The following is a 19853-nucleotide window of genomic DNA, read 5'->3' as shown; positions in this document are numbered from 1 at the left end:
CAACACATCTGAAAGCTCTAGAACAAAAAGAATCAAATACACCCAAGAAGAATAGGTAGCAAGAAATAATCAAACTCAGGACTGAAATCAACCAATTAGAAAGAACAAGAATTATACAAAGAATCAACAAAAGTAGAAGCTGGTTGCTTGAGAAAATCAACAAGATAGATAAAGCCTTAGCTAAACTAACTAGAGGGCATATAGACAGTATCCAAATTAACGGAATCAGAAATGAAAAGGGAGACTTAACAACAGAAACTGAGAAAATTCAAAAAATCATCAGATCCTACTACAAAAGCCTATACTCAACAAAGGGGAGAGGCAAAGAGGCTTGTAAACAAAGCCAGCTCGTTGGCGTCTGGTAACGTGACAGTTTTAATAAAGCTCCCATGGCCCACTGGAAAAAAAAGAAGTCTATGTTTCCAAATGAATGGATACCTGCAGGGAAGCATTCTTCCTTTTATACTTATAAGGACAGATGCCAGTGGACAAGGGAGTGTGCCCTAACTAACACATCCTTGAAAATAATGCACAGAGCTGGATTCTTTAACCCTGGTTGCATTCACCTGATCCTTTACTTGTGCAGTTCAGGCACAAGTCATGTGACCTCATCCTGATAACTCAGGAGAGTCTAGATTTGCTACCCAGTCTGATTGACAGAGTTCTTTCCATTTAGGCTAACAGGTTACAGATGAGGACTCAAGGATAGTCACTGAGACAATTTGTGCCTGTCTTATAATATTGAAGGCATAGCTTTCACTTCATGGTCACCAATGGCAAAGCCAGTGCAAGAATTCATGCATTCCAGATACATTCTGGTCAACTGCAGATCTCAAGAGTCAGATTAGTTTAGACTGCTGGTCTTCTTATGGGGTTGCCCACCTCCTCAGCTTCTTCCACCCTTTCCCTAACTCAACTGCAGGGATCCCTGGCTTCTGTCCATGCTTTGGGTGTAAGTGTCTGCATCTGACACTTTCATCTGCTTATTGGGACTCGCAGAGGGCAGTCATGCTAGGCTCCTGTTCATAAGCACATTATAGCATAAGTAAGAGTGTCAGACCTTGGAACCTCCCCTAGGGATGGATCCCAAGTTGAGTTGGTCACTGGCTCTCCTTTCCCTCAATCTCGTCTGCATTTTTGCCTCTGCAGTTTTTTTTTAAACAGGGATAATTCTGGGTCAGTTTTTTACTGTGGAATGGCAACCTCATCCCTCCACTTGATGCCATGTCTTTCTACTGGAGGTGAACTCTACAAGTTCCCTCTCACCACTGTTGGGCATTTTATCTAAGGTCCTTCCTTTTGAGTCCTAAGTCCCTCACTTCCAAGGTCTCTGGTATGTTTCAGAGGGTCCCCTCACCTCTGACCTATCAAGGTTGCCTGTTTCATTCTGCTGGCCCTCAGGGCTTTACAACTATCCTACATGTTACCTGATCATGTTTCCCTTTTCCTCTTTATCCACATTCTTGCCAACATGTGCTGTTATCTAAGTTTTTGATCTTAGCCATTTAAATTGGTATAAGGTGAAATCTCAAGGTCATTTTGATTTGAATTTCCCTGATGACTAAGGATTTTGAACACTCCTTTAAGTGATTCTCTGCCTTTTGAGATTTCTATGTTGTGATTTCTCTCTTTTGTTCTGTCGCGCGCCCAACGTCTCGCCAGTAAGAACGACAAGCGGCAACAGGATTCTTCTGCGAACAAGCCTTTATTGTACAGCTCTCTTGAACAGGGACAGGGGACCCCAAGGGAGGAAAAGGCACTGCTTATATATGCTTAGGAGACTCGTGTCACTACCCGATTGGTGCAAGCCCCAATGCCCAATTTGAATGCCCCGAGAGCGGGCTGTGATGTGCTTGGCTCATGCGCACTGGGTCCTTCAGGGTAGACAACGGTTGTGCCCTGCTGACTCACTCACAGGAAATCGGCGCCATCTTTGGGCGAGGTACGGGTGGCTACCAACATTGTTCTATATTTTTTGCTTATGTTGTTTGGTTTTTTGGAAGTTATCATCTTAAACTCTTTATATATTTTGGATATTGGCCCTCTGTTGGATGTGGGGTCAGTGGAAGTGTATTACCAGTCTGTATGCTGGTGATGTATCCTATTTCCTATGTCCTTTGCTTTACAGAAGATTTTCAGTTTCACGTAGTCCCATTTACTAATTGTTGACCTTAGAAACTGAGTCACTGAGTTCTGTTTAGAAAATTCACACTCTCCTTGACCATGTGTTTGAGGCTTTTCCCCGATTTCTTTTCTTTTCTTTTTTTTTATTTAATACTTAATAATAATTCTTTGGTTTCCGGGCAAACATCCCCCTCCCCCCTCCCCTTCCTTATGGGTGTTCCCCTCCCAACCCTCCCCCCATTGCCGCCCTCCCCCCAACAATCACGTTCACTGGGGGTTCAGTCTTAGCAGGACCCAGGGCTTCTCCTTCCACTGGTGCTCTTACTAGGATATTCATTGCTACCTATGAGGTCAGAGTCCAGGGTCAGTCCATGTATAGTCTTTAGGTAGTGGCTTAGTCCCTGGAAGCTCTGGTTGCTTGGCATTGTTGTACATATAGGGTCTCGAGCCCCTTCAAGGTCTTCCAGTTCTTTCTCTGATTCCTTCAATGAGGGTCCCGTTCTCAGTTCAGTGGTTTGCTGCTGGCATTCGCCTCTGTATTTGGTGTATTCTGGCTGTGTCTCTCAGGAGCGATCTACATTCGGCTCCTGTCGGTCTGCACTTCTTTGCTTCATCCATCTTGTCTAATTGGGTGGCTGTATATGTATGGGCCACATGTGGGGCAGGCTCTGAATGGGAGTTCCTTCAGTCTCTGTTTTAATCTTTGCCTCTCTCTTCCCTGCCAAGGGTATTCTTGTTCCCCTTTTAGAGAAGGAGTGAAGCGTTCACATTTTGATCATCCGTCTTGAGTTTCATTTGTTCTAGGCATCTAGGGTAATTCAAGCATTTGGGCTAATAGCCACTTATCAGTGAGTGCATACCATGTATGTCTTTCTGTGATTGGGTTACCTCACTCAGGATGATATTTTCCAGTTCCAACCATTTGCCTACGAATTTCATAAAGCCGTTGTTTTTGATAGCTGAGTAATATTCCATTGTGTAGATGTACCACATTTTCTGTATCCATTCCTCTGTTGAAGGGCATCTGGGTTCTTTCCAGCTTCTGGCTATTATAAATAAGGCTGCGATGAACATAGTGGAGCACGTGTATTATATTCAGTGTATCTAATTTTATGTTAAGATCCTTGATCTACTTGGACTTCAGCTTTGTGCAAGGTGACAAATATGGATCTATTTTCATTTTTCTACATACTGACTGCCAGTTATACCAGCACCATTTACTCAAGACTCCTTCTCCTTTCCATTGTATATTTTTGGCTTCTTTGTCAAAGATCATGTATCCATAACTGTCTGATTTTATTTTTGGGTCTTCAATTCAATTCCATTGATCATTCTGTCTGTCTCTGTACCAATATCATGCAGATTTTATCCACATTGCTCTGTAATATACCTTGATGTCAGGAATGATAATTTTCCCAGAACTTGTTATTGTTAAGAGAGTTGTTTTCACTACCCCCTTTTTTTTTCATATGAAATTGAGACTTGCTCTTTTCGCATCTGTTAAGAATTGTGCTGGAATTTTTATGGGAATTACATTGAATCTGTAGATTGCTTTTTGTAGGATGGCCATTTTTTTTCTATGTTAATCGCACCAATCCACGAGAATAGGAGATCTCCCCATTTTCTCAGGTCTTAGAGATTTCTTTCTTGAGAGACTTGAGGTTCTTGTTATATAGATTTTTATCACTTGTTTTGTTAAGTTACCCCAAGATATTTTATATTATTTGTGACTATTATGAAGGGTGGTGTTTCCATCTTTTATTTCTCAGAGCATTTTTCATTTGTATAGGAGGGCTAAAAATTTGTTGAAGTTAATTTTATACCCTGCCAGTTTGCTGAAGTTACTTATTAGCTGAAGAGGTTCTCTGATAGAACCTTTGGGGTTGCTAATGCAAACTATCATATCTTCTGCAAAAGTGATACCTTGACTTCTCTGCCAATTTTATCTCATTAAAATAGTTGTCTTATTGCTCTAACTTGTACTTTGAGTACTGTATTCAATAGGTACATGGAGAGTAGGTATCCTTGTCTTGTCCCTGATTTTAGTTGGTTTGTTTTAAGTATCTCTTCCTTTAATTTTATATTGAATATTGATTTGATATATGTTGATTTCCTTATGTTTATGTATAGGAATTGAATTCGTGTTCTCTCCAATATTTTTAATATCTAATGAGATGATTGAGTAATTTTTTTCTTTGAGTTTGTTTATACAGTAGATTACATTACTGTATTTTTGTATATTGAAACAACCTTGCATCCATAGAATGAAGCCTACTTGATCATGGTAAATGATGGTTTTTATGTGTTCTTAGTATCTGTTTGCAAGAATTTTATTGAGCATTTTTGCATTGATATTCACAAGGAAAATTGGTCTGAAGTACTCTTTCTTTTGGGGGTCTTTGTGTAGTTTATGTATCAGAGTAATTGTGGCTTCATAGAGCGAATTAGGTAGCATTCCTTCTGTTTTTATATTATAGAATAGTTTGAGGAGTATTTGGTATTAGCTCTTCTTTGAAGGGCTGGTAGAATTCTCCACTAAAACCATGTGGCCCTGGACCTTTTTTAGTGCTTCTAGTTCCTTAGTGGATAGAGGTCTGTTTAGATAGTATACCTGCTCTTGATTTAATTTTGGTGTGTAGTATCTAAGAAATCATTCATTTCATCTAGACCTTGTTTTGTTGAGTATAGGCTTTTGTAGTAGGATTTGATCTTTTTCTTTTTAAATTTCTCACTCTGTTTCCCTTTTCATTTCTGACTATTAATTTGGATCCTGTGTCTGTGCCCTTTAGTTGGTCTGGCTAGAGTTTATCTCAAAGAACTTGCTTTTGGTTTTCTTGGTTCTTTGTAACACTTTCTTTGTTCCCATTTGGTTGACCCTGAGTTTGACTATTTCCTGCAATCTAATCCTCTTGGGTGTGTTTCCTTCTATTTGTTCTGGGGCTTTCAGGCATGCTGTTAACTTGTTAGTGTAGGATCTCTCCAATTTTTTAAAGGCTAGTTAGTGTTATGAATTTTCCTCTTAGCACTGTTTTCATTGTGTCCCATAAGTTTGGGTATGCTTTGTCATAATTTTTATTGAAGTCTATTAAGTATTTTTAAAAATATTTTCCTGATTAAAATGTCACTGAGTAGAAAGTTGTTTAGCTCCCATGTGTATGTGGGTTTGTTGTTGTTGTTGTTGTTGTTGTTGTTGTCATTGTCGAAGTCTAGCCTTAGTCCCTGGTGATCTGATAGGATGTGTGGGATTACTTCAATCTTCTTGTATAAGTTGAGGGTCGTTTTGTGACCAATTATATGGTCAATTTTGGAAAAGGTGCCATGGGGTACTGAGAAGAAGTTATATTCTTTTGTTTTAGGGTAAAATATTCTGCAGATATTGTTTGGTACATAACCTTAATTAGTTTCACCGTTTCTCTGTTTAGTTTCTGTTTCAATGACATATCCATTGGTGAGTGTGTAAGTGTTGAAATCTCCCAGTATTATTGTGTGTGTTTCAATGTGTGCATTGAGGTTTAGTAACATTTTTTTGTTTTTTAAAAATGTGAGTGCCCTTGCATTTGAGGCATAGATGATTAGAATTGAGACTTTCTCGTGGTGAATTTTTTCTTTGATGAATATGAAGTGTCCTTTCCCATCTCCCTTGATAACTTTTGGTTGAAAGTCTATTTTATTGAATATTAAGATTCCAACTCCAGCTTCTTTCTTGGGACCATTTGCTTGGATGATTTACTCTAGCAATTTACTCTGAGATACTGTTTGTCTTTACTATTGAAGTGTGTTTCTTGTATGCATCAGAATGCTAGACCCTGTTTGTGTATCTAGTCTGATAGCTTGTATTTTTTATTAGGGAGTTGAGTCCACTGATGTTGAGAGATATTAAAGAAAGATGATTGTTCTTATGATGTTTTTTGTTATAGGTAACATTATGTGTATGTGATTCTGTCCCTTTGGTTTCGTTGAGAGGTATTTAATATCTTGCTTTTTTCTTTGGTGTGGATACCCTTCTTGTGTTGGAGTTTTCATTCTAGAGCCCTCTGTAGGACTGGATCTAGATATTGTTTAAATTTGGATTTTGTCCTTGAACATTTTGGATTCTCCATCTTTGATGATTGAGAGTTTTACTGGTTATAGTATCCTGGGATGACATTTGTGTTCTTGTTGAGTCTATATGACCTCTGTTCAGTCTCTTCTGGATTTTAGTGTCTCTGTTGAGAAGTGTGGTGTAATTTGGATAGTTTTGCCTTTATATGTGAATTGGCCATTTTGCTTTACATCTTTTAATTTTTTTTTTGCTCTGTGCATTTAGTGTTCTGATCATTATGTGATGACAATATTTCTTCTATGGTCCAATCTATTTTTTGTGCTTCAAGATTTGTGTACATCTTTTTTGGGGAGTTTTTCTTCTATGATTTTGTTGAAGATGTTTTCAGGTCTTGGGCTGGGAATCGTCACTCTCTTCTATTTCTATTATTCTTATATTTGGTCTTTTCATTGTGCCTTGAATTTCCTGGATGTTTTGAGTTAAGTTTTTTATGTTTTGAATTTTCTTTGACACTTGTGTCAATATTTTCTAGTGTATATTCTACACCTGAAATTCTCTTTTCTATCTCTGGTTTTCTGTTGGTTATGCTTATATTTATAATTCCAGATCTCTTTCCTAGGTTTTCCATCTCAGTTATTGCCTCCATTAATATTTTCTTTATTGTTCCTACTTCCATTTTTTTGGCTTTTGACTGTTCAATTACTTCCCCTGTTTGTGTTTTCCTGTATTTCTTTAAGGGATTTATTGGTTTCCTCTTTAAGTGCTTCTTCCTGTTTACCTATGTTTTCTTGCATTTTATTCAGTGAGTTATTTATATACTCCTTAAAGGACACTAATATCTTCATGAGATAGGATTTAAGGTCAGCATCCTTGTTTTCAGGTGTGCTAGTGGATCCAGGGTTTTCTGTGGTGGAAGAACTGATTTCTGATAATGCCAAAGGATATTTGCCTCTGATACTTATCTCTTGTCATCTGCTAATCTCTGGTGGTAGCTGGTCTGGGTATCTCTTTCTGAAGCTTGCCTCCTGTGTCTATAGGTTGTTGCAGATCTCCTAGGAAGCCTGTGTCCCTCGTTGTAGCAGACTTCCTTGGATACCGTCAGACTACAGGGTTTTCAGAGGGGCAGACAAACTGATGATCTGTCCCTACAAAGGGCACAGGTTAGAAAGGTTATGGTGTTCAAGCAGGCAAGCATGTAGGGATGGGGTTCGAGTCCCCTGAGCTCCTCAGGGTTCCCAGGTACTGAAGTTGTTTGGGATGGTCCCTTACATGTTGCCCTTCATGCAGCAGAACTCCTGAGAAACTTTATATTGTGGGGGTTTCAGTGGCTTCATACTGTGTGGAGCAGGCAAGCTGATGATCAGCCCTGTGGAAGTTTCAGGAAGGAAAGGGGCTGTGTATATGCTTTTTAAAACTATATCATCTTCATATAACCTCTTTGGCCATTGACAGTTTTTGTATTTGAAGTTGTCTATCCCTGGTTGCTTTCACAGGATTTCTCAATGAAACAGACACTTTAAATATTTTTCACAGATGTAAATTTAAAAATTTTATTTCAAAATTCCAGTTCCATGGAATCCCTCACTTCTATATAAAATGTAGTAGTTGAGCCAGAGATAGACAGCAGAAGATGTGAATCAGGAGTCAGGGGAAAAGGATTCAATAAGAGCTTCAGAGCAGATGGAAGAAACATAAGGGATGTGTCATGGGGAGGGGGTGCACAATAGGGTGAGTATAGTTAAGTCTAAGTGCTGAGCATTTCAAAGTCTCTTATAGCAGCAGTCCTTCTCAATTGCAGACTTGCAAATCTATGAGGAACAAATGATCATTTGACAAGGGTCCTATAAGACCATCTGCAGATCTAATATTTAAAATATAATATGAAATAGTACAAAAGTGACAGGTATAAAACCCCAAATACAATTTTATGTTTAGTGGTCAAATCAACATACAGAACATTATAAAAGCTTGTAGCACTAGGAAGGTTAAGAACCACAGCTTTACATAATCCCTTTTATATATTCCTTTAAGTGATGAAGTCTTCAAAAGAGAAGCATCAGAATCCAGATAGTAATATGTACCCAGCATAGAACCTCTGACCAGCATAGGAGGAATTAAACATTTTAAAAAGTGTTTCTCCACAGGAAACCATTGTCAATAAGGAAACATTGCCCAGCACTGGCTTTCACAGCATTGTTGTCAGAAGAGACCTTGAGCCAATACCATGTCAAAGCTGCCCATGAGTGTGTTGACTTTTTGGGCAAGGATGTAGAAAAGTACCTTGATGGTACTCATTTATCTGTCTGTCTCTTCAGGTTTCTGGTGCTAGTGAAATACCTCTCACGCGAGGAAAGAGAATTCCTTCTTTCTACTGTTGTTTCTGCTTCCTTTCCATGTGCTTCAACCATGTGTGATTTTCTGTGAGAATGTGAATCTCATACAGTAGAGTTGTTAACCAAGAGGATAGAAGAGTATAATGTGGGCATTTTATGTTCCAGTCACTGGAGGGAACATTTTGCTGCTTTTATCCTGATCCTAAGAAAAGAGAAATCATCAGCTACACAGACTAAGCACCCTTCTTATCACACATTTTGCCCAATGGAAGCAAGTAAACAGAGTAGTCAACACCAGCTATTGGTAACAGGACTACCAGGCTGCAGTTCTGCCTTGCTTCTGGGATACCTGGAGTCTTAGTGTCATGTTGCTCAGAGATAGAAGAATGCTGTCCATAATGGGAGTCCTCAGTCAGTGTTTTCTGAGGTGAAAAACTGTGGAGTCTGGGAATATTGCTGTAGTTCTCAATCTCCTGTGTACGGAGAGGTGGCTGGTATAGCAGTATCTGGGATTTAGATCAGGGTTTGTGGTCCATGCTTTCTTTCCCGCAGTGTATTTACAGGTCAGGCAGAAAGGGAAAGACAGAACCTAGGAAGGGGGCATAAATGATGCAATTTTGTGTGAGTGTCAAGAATAGCTCTTTATGACAAAGTACACCCCACCTTGCTCCTCCAAAATGATCTTTGATGAAGAGACAACACTTGCTTTTGAAACTGCTTTATTAGATATAGCCTGTGGATGCATAGGCCCCACTCAGTGTGCTTAAATACTTTTTGCTGGAAAATGCCCAGGAAGAGAAGCTCATTGACTGAATGCTTGGTGTCTATCTAGATTCCTCATTAACATAGAGAACTTCGGAATTTTATGCTGTTTGACTGATTGCTAGTGTCCTTAGTAAGGTGTTATGGGAATGTGTTCCAGAGTAGAGTTAGGCTGGGAGTTGGTTCCCCTCCTACTGTTCTCAGTTCTGAGATTTACAGGGTTTGGATCCAAACTTCTCAGTTCTTCTATATGCTGATAAGGTCCAATCACCACAAAGAGGACCTATGGACGTTCTTTCATAGTTGGTCAGTAATATTCACCTCCCAGAGGAGAAAACTAAGTTCCAGAGATGCTAAATAGCTTGATGTTTTGGCCAGAAGCATGATTGTTTGGGAAAATCTTTCAATTCCAACCCAAAACTTTTACTCAGATATGATGACTGTTGTGCTAACAGGCTAGGGTTCTTGTAGTAATTTGTTGTAGGCTATTCTAGAATGTTCACTTGCCATCACAGCTCTCCTCAGCTCTGCATGTTTTATTCGACCTGTCCTGTGTTGGATTGTCATTTGTAACATGTATTAATCCTGTCTCATATAGGCAAGTGTTCAGGATTTGGGGTACAGGAAGGCACATTACCCTCATATGGACAAGTTGGTAGGAAATTGCTTCTCCTTGTTGCTAGAACTTGTTTATAGAACAGTAACAGGCTAGTCAGGCAACAAGAGTACCTACAGGCAGTTTCCTGAAAAATTCTCACTGAGTTCTTTTCAGTAAGGTTACATAAGGAGAAAATGGACCGCTTCCCTGCTTCATTGGGGACTGAATTTCACAATAAACCTGTTGTTATTGAAAAGACAACAAGTCTTGGGCAGGTGAATGAAACTTTCTGACAGCATCATAATGAGTCTAAAATAAACCTTTTCTTTTATGTATCTGTCCATATCCTTAAACATGTACCCACAAATTCCTGCCTTGAGAATGTGCATACTCAGCCTTAGTGACAACATAGGAGGAGAATATCTCCCACCTCATTTCTAATGAAAGGCTTTCATGTCATTGCCTGGACTCTAGAAGAGCTCACAGGCTGAAAACAATGTCAGGAGGATGGGCTGTGGAAGACAATGAAATGGTTTCTCTTCTACAATCCAGCACTAGACAACCATACCAAACTGTCAACAATATTTGGGCACTCTATAGTAGGATGTTTTTGTAAAAGCCACATTTCATGTAGATACTGTTGCCTGTTGCACAAAATGAATAGGGTTTGCATTTTTTCAGTACACAAACCTCACCTGTTCCTCTCTTCTCACAGGTGTCCAAGGAAACCTGCCTGAACAGATAAAGAAAGTATCTCAGCAGTGTCTAGGGCAGTGAATGGGGATCTCTTTCTGGCCTCTATATTGGACCTCCTTAGAAGGACAGTGGACATGGACAGAAAGTCGGGGGCTACTGCTAAAGTAAATATAGTGAAGTTCAGGTCATCCTATTGGACAACCTTTCAGTGACATTGGATAGATACTATTTACAAAAAATATTGAAGTACTTATTTAGAATTCCAGCATAATGTAATTAAAATTCAATTTAGAAACTTCAATACATGGTTGAGAGAAATCCAAATATGTATGAATTCTTGGATGTGCACATTCCTATACTTAATATGAGCGATATTTACACTTCACCTATAGACTCAGTGCAACCATTTTGATGCTCACACACCAAATGTAACAATCAGCTAGGAATAAACCAAAACGAGATAGAAAAGAACAGTGAAGATTCCTCAAGGTCCTGCATTTCTAGTTCCAGCACATCCCACAAAGCCTCAGATATACAGAAAGTGCTGCAGAGAAGAACATAAAATGGACATATGGAATGGGCCACAAATCCCAGCAAGAAATCTACCTCAATCAGGTCAGATGATTTGGTCAAAGGCATCCAGAGAAAACAAAGCAAATGTTCTATCCACAAAGGATGCATAAGAGATATAAAGAGGAAACAATTAGGAAACAATTGAAAAAGAGAACACAGTCAACATTGTTACAGTTGTTCCCAGATCCAAACCCTATAATTTTCATGGAATAGTTACATAAGAGGCCTACAGGAGTTTCTGTCTTATAAGGAGGAAGATCAGAAAGAAATGAAGATGAACTTTGGAAACAGATGCTCTGGTGTCACTAGCAATAAAATGCTGAAGCTAGATAATCGCTAGAGCAGAAATCTCCCTGGTGATATCTAGAGGGAGCCTGCCACACAATATACTACAGGAGACAACAAATTACTGTTCGACCACAGAGTTTATGGTCCACTGCTTAGCAGCAGTAGAGGAATGTCCAGGTATGCAGGCTAATGTCCTCTGACACTCGTGCTTGTTCACCCATGCAACTGCAGAGATTACTCCATAAAAAGGCTATGGAAACACTATCCAAGCCTGGGTGATCACTTCCAGCCCTGATGTCCATTTTGTTCTTAACTGCAAAACGTCTGAGACCAATAGAGGGAAGAGGTTGAAATAGATATAGGACTTGATGGAACTGAAGAGTCTACTCATGGAGACTAGAAAGTTTAGAGCTGCAAGTGCCCATGAGTGCTTCACACAAGCTGCTACATATAAGTCCATGAGGAACCTATCACCTGATGCTGCTGCACAATCCATGCAAAGACCAGTATGGTTGTGCTGTACACTCCACATGCTTCCACACTACTGGGTGTGAGGAACCAAGAAACACTTGCCTCCCACACACCCCATATACTTCTAGATATTAGCCTTGCCTTCACACTTTTTTCTTCTCCTACACATATGTATACCAATGATCCATATACACTGTTAGCTGTCAGCTCTGTATGCCCTTCTTCCATTAGCATAGTCAACCCACACCACTCAGATTCAAGATCTTAGAGATGTTTCTTCTTCAGATTCTGTGCTCAAACACAATTACTAGTAATTGGAAAACCAAACCTTCAACACAGGAACAATGTAAAACCTCATGTACCACCATCCATCTCAGGCCATGTTGATATCAAACATGCAGCCCTACACACCTCATTTTTCCCCATTAATTAATTTATTTAATCTCTTTATATAATAATTGCAGCACTATCTATCCTCCTCACTCAGTCCTCTCCCATCGGCCTGCCACTTCTCTGAGAAGGGGAGGCAACTTGGATATCAACCCACCCTGGCACATCAAGTCACTGCAGGACTAGGCTCATTCTCTCCTACTGAGGCCAGACAAGGCAGCCCAGTCAAATCTTGATAGACCACCATCCACACACCTCATATGCAGAGAAACTTCACAATTCCTACTAGAAAAAAATGGACCCTCATTTCCACTCAAGGCATACCGCTATTGGACAGGTCATGTAAAATACACCTCTACTTCTACTTCTGCCTTTTAGTTCATGTTGTGTGGGACCAGAGTAAAATGTTCTGAAGGGTGTGAAGCTTAGCAGCATGTATGGTATTTTGTGTGAAGTATCAGGTTCTACTTGTAAGCATAGTGTGATTAGCAGGGGTAGTAACTGGGTGTTCCCAATAAGGACTGAGGAATAGCAGTGTGTACTGAGTGACAGTGATGTCTAGCATCGATTGATGCATAGCCTTTTACTTGGAATGGAATAGATGTTGAAATACCCCCTCAATAACACCAAACATGCCACATGTACATCCCCATATTCATATGAGGCAAGTGTCAGGTTCATATATTTATCTCTTCCATTACAACTATATATGACTGTCCCCAAAACTCAGTTGGTATTTAAAATATTAAATGTTGCTGTTTACTTTAGTTTTGAATCACCTATGTGTTAGAGACAAAACAAGTTCTTCAAGGTATAACCTATTGTAGACCTAGTTTTCACAGCTCTGGGAAGGATTTCTTCCTTGGCAGCACTGCATGTTCTTGAATATGGCCCAGACCTGGTCATTCCATGAGCTCATGTATTGCTATCCTGTTTCAGGTGGGGATCACGAGCAACCACACAATGATGATGTGACAGTTTTGACAAGTGGCAGGGAATGGAACACATTGTGGTGGTTATGAGACTGTGCATCTCAAGGATATGCATACAGAAAGTGCCTTGCAACCAGGACATAGAGGTTAATGCCCAAGTCCCATTATGGGGTTTCCTTGTCAAGATGGCTGGGGCCCAATAGAGCAAGGAGCAACAGATCTCAAACATCTGCCCTTCTATGTTTAAACTGCTATAACAAAATCACAAAGCTTTGCAATTTCTGCCATATTGACTGGGATATTTTTTAATTTAGTATCACTGGGTGCAATTTGTTTCTGGTAGGGTAAATGAATTGCTGACATGACCTGCTGGAAAATAGGTCTAGTCTCTTCTGCATTCAGAGGGCCCTGTGCCTCAAGGTTATTCTCAAGATCTCCTGCCACAAAATCTACAATCACATATATGATTCTCAATGTGTCAATAATGTGAAAAATAGAACATTGACCCAGTGTTCCAAAGATTGAAAGAGTAGTACCCAGAAGTAATGTCAGCTGCATTGTTGGTGTTTTTTTTTCAAGGACTTTGACAGACACTTGTGTACATGTGGGACGATGGCAGGCAAGCTTCACTTCTCTGAATCAGCCACAACCAAGAGAAAATAAGGTCCTGAAATCCTTTTCAATGATGTCCACTTACATATGTCTGGCTGTGATGTTTTCCCAATTTCAAACATCTAATCTTATGCATAAAACCTGGGACATACAAGGCTAGATATAAAAACAAATAGAACTTTACAATGGAGATTTATAACAATGAATTCTCTGTCATGAAATCTGAGATTTCCCAAACTACCCAATAATGTTTGTTCTTCAAGGACATAGAAATACCAAAAGGACACAACCCCAAAACAGAAATTGAGGAACTATAGTAAATATTAGAGATTGCAACTAGAGAGTAAGCATTGCATTGTATGTAGTTTTAAAAATTGCTACATCTTTGCCTGGGACCAGGACCATGTTACCAGCTCCTCACAAGACTCTTGAATCCAGGGATAACATACATGCACACACATACACATACATACACACAAACAAACACACACACACACACACACACACACACACACAGAGAGAGAGAGAGAGAGAGAGAGAGAGAGAGAGAGAGAGAGAGAGAGAGCATTCTGTTACCTTTCAACTTGCCTACTAACCACAATTTCTGGGCTCAGATACTTCTCTCCTGGAAAGGTGTGCCCATGTGCCCATACCAATTATTTATCTCCATATCTCCTCTTATCCTAAACTTAATGGCTTGTTCTACCTAGACCCTGACAAACATCTTTGGTCACTGATCTGTAGCAGAGGCCACAGGCACTAGCTGTCCCTGAGGCCTTATAGGTTTGCCTTGTTCTTCTTCCTCTAAAGCATGGCAGAACAGTCCCATTTCTTTCCTTTGTGTTTACCCTTCTCTCCTGGGACCCAGAAGTCCTGCCTGTACCCTCTGCCAAGCAATTAGCCCCTGGCCTTGTTTATTGATAAATCAAGAATCAATTGGGGGAAATGGGGTTAGCATCAGAACCTCCCCTTACAAGCATCAAAATCAAAATACTGAGATCACAGTAATAATAACCTGGCTATTTTGAAGGCCATAATGCAAACGCTTCAATGACACTGATCAAGACAGCTCTGATAGAAATTAAAGTACAGAAAAAAAGATGAGGTTCTTCCCAATGGACCACAATTTAGACCATCTTTCAGAGACGTTTCAATATTTAAGTACTCAGAAATAAGAAATATGAAAGGGACTTTAGACATATGTGAATAATAAAATAAGATAAAATAAAACACTCAAACATAGGTGTCATATGCAATAAGTATGGGGCAGCAAAAAGGTAACTTCCAACAAAGCAGAGCAAGGCCTCATGGATTCCGTAAATGCATTAAAAAAGAACCCTTTGGAGAAAAATATACATGAGAGTTACAGAAAATACTTCATGAAAGAGAAAGCAAAAGACTTGTTATCCCTGTGGTAGTATTACTCTGATCCCTTGATCAAATAAACACAATGAAAAGAGAAAGTATAAACCCCCTTCCCCGATGAACATAGATATGAAAATCTTTAATGAGAGTGCATGGTGCTTCACATGCATTTAGGAACACACTACAGAGCCCTTTTTTCACAATCAAAATGACCTCATCAGGAATGGAAGGATAATTTGTAACAACAACAACAACAACAACAACAACAACAACAACAGCAACAAACCAACCAACCATCCAAACAAACAACGCTGAACAACAGTATACCATATAAGGGGGTTCTTGGGAACATTTCATGCTCTGCACAGTGACTAGTGAACTATTTTCTTATAAGGAAAGTGACTAGAACTAGGCATAGTTTTACAAGAACCAAAGCTGTTTCAGAAGCAGAAATAGGGTACATTTTGTCTCTTCTGGGTCATGAGGAAGGAAGAAGCTGAGCTTTTGTAAAAGTCATAGTTTCAGTCACAAAGATGTAGTGTATAGAGCATAATGGTACTGGAGACTATGATCAAATTCAGTATAGGCATGCATAAAAATGGTAATGTGAAATGGCTTATGAGCTCTCTCTATATATATATTTATTATATATATTACATATATAATATATAATATATATATGTTCAACATCTATTTAGTGTAGTATATTATACTTATTTTGTAATTATGATTACAAACATTGTGCTTATAACATATAATAAATTGTAAATAATATATAAAAGCATAATTAGACTTTCTAATATAACTAATACACATTATAATGTACATAATTTTAAATGGTAAGATATAACACAGAATCTCTATGACACATAGCAATATCTGTCATATATACAAAATATATGTAGTATAATGAAACTTAAAATGTGTTCTATGAAGGAATAAAAGTAACAAAAGCAAAATAAAAGACTAGATTTTCCGAATGAAAATTTGGTAATAATAAAGAAAGAGATAATATAGGCACAGACTAACCCAAGTTCAACAACCAAAATTATACCCTTCTTGCACCTAGTCATCCCATGTTCAATTGCTATCCCTGGGAGGCCTGCTCCTTTCTGAAGCATACAGAGGAACAGTGGTTCTGGGGTCAGGGGAGGTAGGAAGACAAGTGGGAAGAGTGGAGGGAGGGGAAGATGCTGTCAGAATGTACTGTATGAGAGAACCAAGGAAAGAATAATATGTAATAAAAAATGAATCACCAAGGCAAACCCAACAACCTGGGAAACAACTACTGCAGTCTCAACAAATAGCATCACTGGCAAGAATTTAAATAGTCCATCGAACTTAGGGAAGAGGCATTTTCAACCTCTTTTTTATAATTGGACAACAAGTGGGATGAAATGGCATTTCTAGGCAAAACACTTCCAGGAAAATGCTTGGAACTAAAGAAGTACAACTTCAAACATACCAGTTCCATAAACCCAAGTATCACACTTTGTTTCCTACAGGTCATGAGTGGGAAAGGGCATTGAACCTTTTATGATGGTAAGTAATTGTCAAATTCAATGGTTGGAGAAATAAAATAGAGCAGATAAATATGATCAAAATGCAGTACAGGCATATCTGGGAAATCATGATCATTTTCTCATTGTGTACAGCTAATACATACCACAGAAGGAGTAATATAAGACCAAAGTCAAACAGGACAAGTAAGTGACCTTGATAAAAGGGAGCTCAGTTGAAATGATTTTCATGAAAATAAACATAAAGGCAAAAACTAAAACCCAAACCTGTTATTTCAATACAATCATAAATACATGCCAAATACCAAAAGATCAAACTGAAAACCTAAGAAACAAACTCTCTACTTCCAGATCTAACAAGTTGGGGAAAATGCCAAGTCTACGGGAAACAGCTGAGTCCAACTGCTCTCCCACCAACCACCTGCCACTCTGAAGCACAAGGACAAACCCAGCACCTTGCTGTTGACTGGTATTTAACATTTCTTACAAAGACTCATTGTGATGTCACTTACACTGGACCAATCAAGGTTTAGGGCAAAAATCCACAGTGTTTTATAAAATTATTTCCTTTCATACTCTTGCTCCAATCTACTATATTGCTAATTTTTTCTCATGGTTGTGATCAAATACAGACAAGGATCTACTAATAGGATGAAGAGTTTGTTTAACCTCAGACTTACAGAGTACATAAGAAAACATAATGGAAGCACTAATGACATAGATATCAGCTGTGCAGTTGATTACATGGTATTTCCAATAACAGAAATTCTCTTACAAGAAGCACTATAGAAATATTTATCATGTTCTCTAGTCAGTCAGTGTCAAGCTTCATTCTATATGTCATAGACCTTACAGTCAACCAGCCTTCTTTTTCTCCTCATGTTCTCTCTTACTGAAGTCTAAAAAGCATGGGACTCATGACCTTACATTGTCCATGTTTAATAGTGTTGTCCTCCTTCAGTGAGCATCCTCATGAACTTACCCACATATCTCATGATATGTAGATGTTGCCTGAATCAAATCCCAGGATTTCTCTGTTCCAGGAGGACACTGCCCTCCAAACAATGCCCACACTTTCCTTACCTGCTGCATTCAGTAAATTCACTACCATTCATCTTCCATCTCTGCTTATTTGGGATTTGCAGTCAACAACATGAGAGCACTTGGGACTCTACCATAGTGTCTTGTAAAATCAGTGCAGCCACACACAGGATAAGTCAGGAATTCTCTTCCACAAATCATTAAGAGCTTGCCATGTTGGACTATTTCTCACCTATTTCTGTCTCTTTAAGGACAGACTAAATAAAGATTTTCAGGTAAGATGTGTAAGAGATAGTCTACCTTTGTGAGGAAAGAAATACATTCTGGAGAAATAGAGAAGTTTACACAAAGTCTGATATTAAGGACTTGTGCCTACACAGAAGTTTATCTTTGATGCTATCCTGAGACTAAAAGAAGGCAGGTATAAAACTTTTATATTTCTTTGTGTTCATTTGCAAGGTAGATCCCAGGCAGATTTGGCTATTGGTCTGGATAGTCTTGCTGCTGTCCTGCCACCAGCGCTAGGAGAAGATGACCAGAACCTGCTTCCTACAAACATGCCCTGACAAGGAGCCTGTGCCTCCTACCCTACCTACAGTTTGTCCTTTAAGACAAAATAAATAGCTACTTACAATGAACTTCTTTTGGGAATACATTTTCTAGCTTCATCTTCAGTACCAACAACAACAATGCCTATTGAGAGCTATATTTTTATCTTGATCCTCCAGAGGATCCAGCTAAGTGACCACAAGTTATCATCATCAACCCCAAAGTTTCTGATTCAGAAGTTATACTTTTCCTGAATAAACTTGTTCTCTGCTTCAGAACAAACTGGCCAAGCTCCTCTGATTCTGTTCCCATTATTTCCTCCTCTGTGAGGGGGACACCTGTCAGCTATGCTTGAGCAATGTAGATGGAAAGACTTGAATACAGGAGCTGTTAGTAAATACGTTTTCAAGTACTAACAGAATGAGAGACATGTAAGTAGGCCATGTGTGAATTTCACTTTTTTATGGGCCTGTCACCTGTGTTGACCTGTCCAGAAGGTCCAGTTATTCAGGGTCCCGAAGAGGCTTTCTACCTGTAGGTCAGATGGGGGTGAAGAGAAGAAGGAGACCAAGCAAAAGTTCTGTTGTCAAGGTCTTGTTTATTGGGGTGAACGTTACAGCTTTTAAGGCTTTCAGGGAGGGGGAGTGTCCTTTGTGAAACACGAAGGATGGAGGGAGGAGGGCTTTCCAGCAGTGAGAGCAGAAGGTGAAGAGGTCATGGATGGAGATGCCAGAGACGTCTGGTGTTTGCTCAGACTGAAACATCCTATGAAAGTTATCTTTCTGTGCCGTAAATTCATGGGAGAGGCTTTTGTCCAACACTCTCAAGACTTATGGCAGTCATTTCAAGGTTGAACATCTGTGGCCATGTAGCCAAGAGTCACGTAGACACTTTGAGCCACAAAGCGGCCAGGCCCAAATCCAATATGGCTCCCTATACTGTGTTGCTTCTCTCATGGCATGGTGGCACAAGACTTTAGTCCCAGGACTTAGAGGGGAAGAAGGAGAGGATCTCAGAGAGTTGCAGACTAACCAGGGCTACATAGTGAAGTACTGTTTATAAATAATAACAATGTATGTTCCTACACAGACTCAGAACCCTTCTTCTCTCACTGTCTACCAGATTGAGACACCTGGACAGGTGCATTCAATACCAGCTATTTGTACCAGACATTCACATATATCCCAAAATTGGTCAGTAATATTTACCTGTCAGAAGAGAAACTGAGTCCCATGGATGTTCAATAACTTTCTCTTTTAGACAGAACATGATTAGTTGGGACACTGTTTAAATTCCATTTCAGATCTTTGACTCAGATATGATGACCATTGTAGTAGCAGCCCAACTAGCAACCTACAGATTAGGAAAAGATCATCACTAACCATACATAAGATACCCAAATATATAAAGAACTCAAGAAGTTAGACTCTAGAAAACAAACACTAGCCCAATTGAAAAATGAGACACAGCTAAACAGATAATTTTTAAAAGAAGAATCTTGTGGCCTACAAACAGTTAAAGATATGTGCAATATCCTTAATTATAAGGGAAGTGCAA

General features: G+C 39.2%; 1 long non-coding RNA gene and 1 pseudogene across 1 annotated transcript; one reads left to right on the top strand and one right to left on the bottom strand.

Annotated features, from left to right (window-relative positions):
• The first annotated feature begins 1722 nt into the window (after positions 1–1722).
• LOC108349077 (uncharacterized) lies at positions 1723–18578 on the top strand. Its single transcript, XR_015645234.1, has 4 exons — positions 1723–1942; positions 10575–11593; positions 17058–17175; positions 18211–18578. It is a non-coding gene; the product is annotated as an uncharacterized LOC108349077 (long non-coding RNA).
• On the bottom strand, positions 13053–14226 carry LOC147998702 (putative sperm motility kinase W; annotated as a pseudogene).
• Positions 18579–19853: the final 1275 nt, after the last annotated feature.

This window comes from Rattus norvegicus, chromosome 20 (assembly GCF_021556685.1).
Source record: "Rattus norvegicus strain SHRSP/BbbUtx chromosome 20, alternate assembly SHRSP_T2T, whole genome shotgun sequence".
Lineage (NCBI taxonomy): Eukaryota > Metazoa > Chordata > Mammalia > Rodentia > Muridae > Rattus > Rattus norvegicus.
The sequence above is the reverse complement of the archived record's forward strand: the minus strand, read 5'-3'. Positions and strand labels throughout refer to the sequence as shown.